The sequence below is a fragment of the Durio zibethinus genome, chromosome 1, assembly GCF_047325235.1.
Source record: "Durio zibethinus cultivar Kanyao isolate XHJ-2024 chromosome 1, ASM4732523v1, whole genome shotgun sequence".
NCBI lineage: Eukaryota > Viridiplantae > Streptophyta > Magnoliopsida > Malvales > Malvaceae > Durio > Durio zibethinus.
The window spans coordinates 13990001-13992500 of NC_143162.1; the positions used below are offsets into that span (position 1 = coordinate 13990001).

A 2500-nucleotide genomic window follows, 5' to 3' on the forward strand; every position below is an offset into this window, starting at 1 on the left:
GCAGTAGGGGCCCATGGCCTTCAAGGGCACGTGTCATAGGTGCAGCCCCTCTGGCGAACGAGCCGCGCGGGCCTCCTTGGAGCTCAATTCTCACCGAGCAGTGGGTAGAATCCTTTGCAGACGACTTAAATATGTGATGGGGTATTGTAAGTGGCAGAACCATCCACTGGGGGCGGGAGGCGTGAGCCGACCAAGGATCCTACTGCTGGTCCCCCTCGATTGTTGCCCAAATGCCGTCGATAGCCTCTAGCCCTTGGTTGCTTGAGACCGGGAATGCACTACGTATGCCTAAGTCAACCCATGAAACGAGCGTGCGGGCGCTCAACTGGTTGGAGAGCCAGAATGCGCAAGTCGAGGATCGGCCCGATCCCCCTCTGCGTGCTACCGATCCCACTACCGATCCCTCAGTCCGATTGGGGCTTAGATCGGGAATGAATCCCGTATGCCTAAGTCAACCCCCGAAATGAGTGTGCGGGCTCTGAGCCGATCGGACGGGCATGATGCATAAGTTAGGGATTGGCCCGATCCCCCTCTACGTGCTACTGCCGATCCGGTTGCCTGTCCGATCTTAGACTGAGAATGAACTTTGTATGCTTAGACTAGGAATGAACTCCGTATGCCTAAGTCAACCCATGAAACGAGCATACGGGCGCTCAACCGATCGAAAAGGCATAATGCGTAAGCCAAAGATTTGCCTGGTCCCCCTCTACGTGCTACCGATCCTGCTGCCAGTCCAGTTGCCACAACCCTTGGTCCGACTGGGGCTTAGACATGGAGTGAACTCCGTATGCCTAAGCCAACCCATAAAACGAGTGTGCGGGCCCTCAACCGACTGGAAAGGTAGGATGCGTAAGTCGGGGATTGGCCCGGTCCTCTTCTGCGTGCTGCTGTCGATCCCGCTGTCGGTCCGATCTTAGACTGGGAATGAACTCCGTATGCTTAGAATGGGAATGAACTCCGTATGTCTAAGTCAACCCATGAAACGAGTGTGCGGGTGGGGGATCGACCCGGTCCCCCTTTGCGTGCTGTCGATCCCATTGCCAGTCCAACTGCCACAACCCTCGGTTCGTCTGAGGCTTAGATATGGAATGAACTCTGTATGCCTAAGTCAACCTACGAAACGAGTGGGCGGGCACTACACCGATCAGAGAGGCAGGATGCGCAAGCCGTGGATCGATCGGGTAATACGTTGGTTTAGGCACATCTTCATATTTTTGCCATGCCAATGCCATTTTTATGGCTTGTAAATTCATACACTGGTCCCCTAAGCCTTCATGTGAAGTTTCGTGGCAAGATGACTCATTTTCTATTTTTCAGGATTTTTGAAACTTTTTGCGGTTCGGGATTTTTTAAAATTTTTTTAGGAGTATTGGCCCCAAAATTTGTAGACGTTATCCTTCTATTTTTGTTGGTATGCACAAAACAATTTAGCTAAAAACTCGAAGTGGAGAAGATTTTGTGACCATTTGAAAAAATTGTCCCCATTTCAAACACTTGAATGGCTACTGGCAGCAAATCTGTAAAATCTCAAATGATCTTTAAGGGGGTGTGAGTTCTTGAGGTTTGATGAGGGATAAGGGCCAAGTACCAGCACCGATCACACATCATGTCCGCACACCCCCCGGCCCCCCCAATCGTCGGAACCCTAATACCGTCGGTCAAGTTCTCTGATGATGCTCCGACAATGCTGCCCCGAGCGAAAAAAATGCTGCATTAGCACATGCCCGAGCCCAGCATGTGCACCGTGGCTCAAAATTGAACTTCGACAAAGGCCTCGACCATCAATGGCACATGATGGCGCGTGGTGATGGCACATGCATAGACTATCATCGGCACAGGCTGTCTTTTGGTACGGGCAATTGCCTCGACCGCCATCGGCACAAGCTGGGCCCTGGTGCGAGCGGTTACCTCGATCACCATTGGCACGTGCTGGCCCTTGGTGCGAGCGGTTACCTCGACCACCATCAGTAGAAGATGGGCCCTAGTGTAGGCGGTTGCGTCAATCACCATCGGCACATGTTGGGTCCTAGTACGGGCGGTTGCCTCAAACACCATCAACATACGCTAGTTGATCACCATCGACCCTGGTGCGGGTGGTTGCCTCGATCACCATCGGCACACACTGGGCCCTGGTGCGAGCGTTGTGGGCAGAATGATCGGCGTCGTCTCGCCCGCCACCGAGCAACAAACCTTCAGCGCGAATCGCAGTAAGGAATTGAAACAAAAATGTAATGCGCGCGTCGTTGCCATCCCATCCATGGTGCATGCGCGGGCGGTGCCCCGACTACTTTTATCGTGAAAAAATGAAACGACTCTTAGCAACGGATATCTCGGCTCTCGCATCGATGAAGAATGTAGCCAAATGTGATACTTGGTGTGAATTGTAGAATCCCGTGAACTACCGAGTCTTTGAATGCAAGTTGCGCCCTAAGGCATTAGGCCAAGGGCACACCTGCCTGGGTGTCATACACCATCGCCCCCCTCCGACCCCCCACACGTC

At 53.0% G+C, this 2500-nt stretch overlaps 1 non-coding gene and 1 pseudogene across 1 annotated transcript; both read left to right on the forward strand.

Annotated features, from left to right (window-relative positions):
• Positions 1–78, forward strand: part of LOC149520478 (25S ribosomal RNA) — a 1658-nt pseudogene extending 1580 nt beyond the window's left edge.
• Positions 79–2310: 2232 nt separating this feature from the next.
• On the forward strand, positions 2311–2466 carry LOC149520479 (5.8S ribosomal RNA). Its single transcript, XR_016326473.1, has one exon. It is a non-coding gene; the product is annotated as a 5.8S ribosomal RNA (ribosomal RNA).
• The last annotated feature ends 34 nt before the right edge of the window (positions 2467–2500 follow it).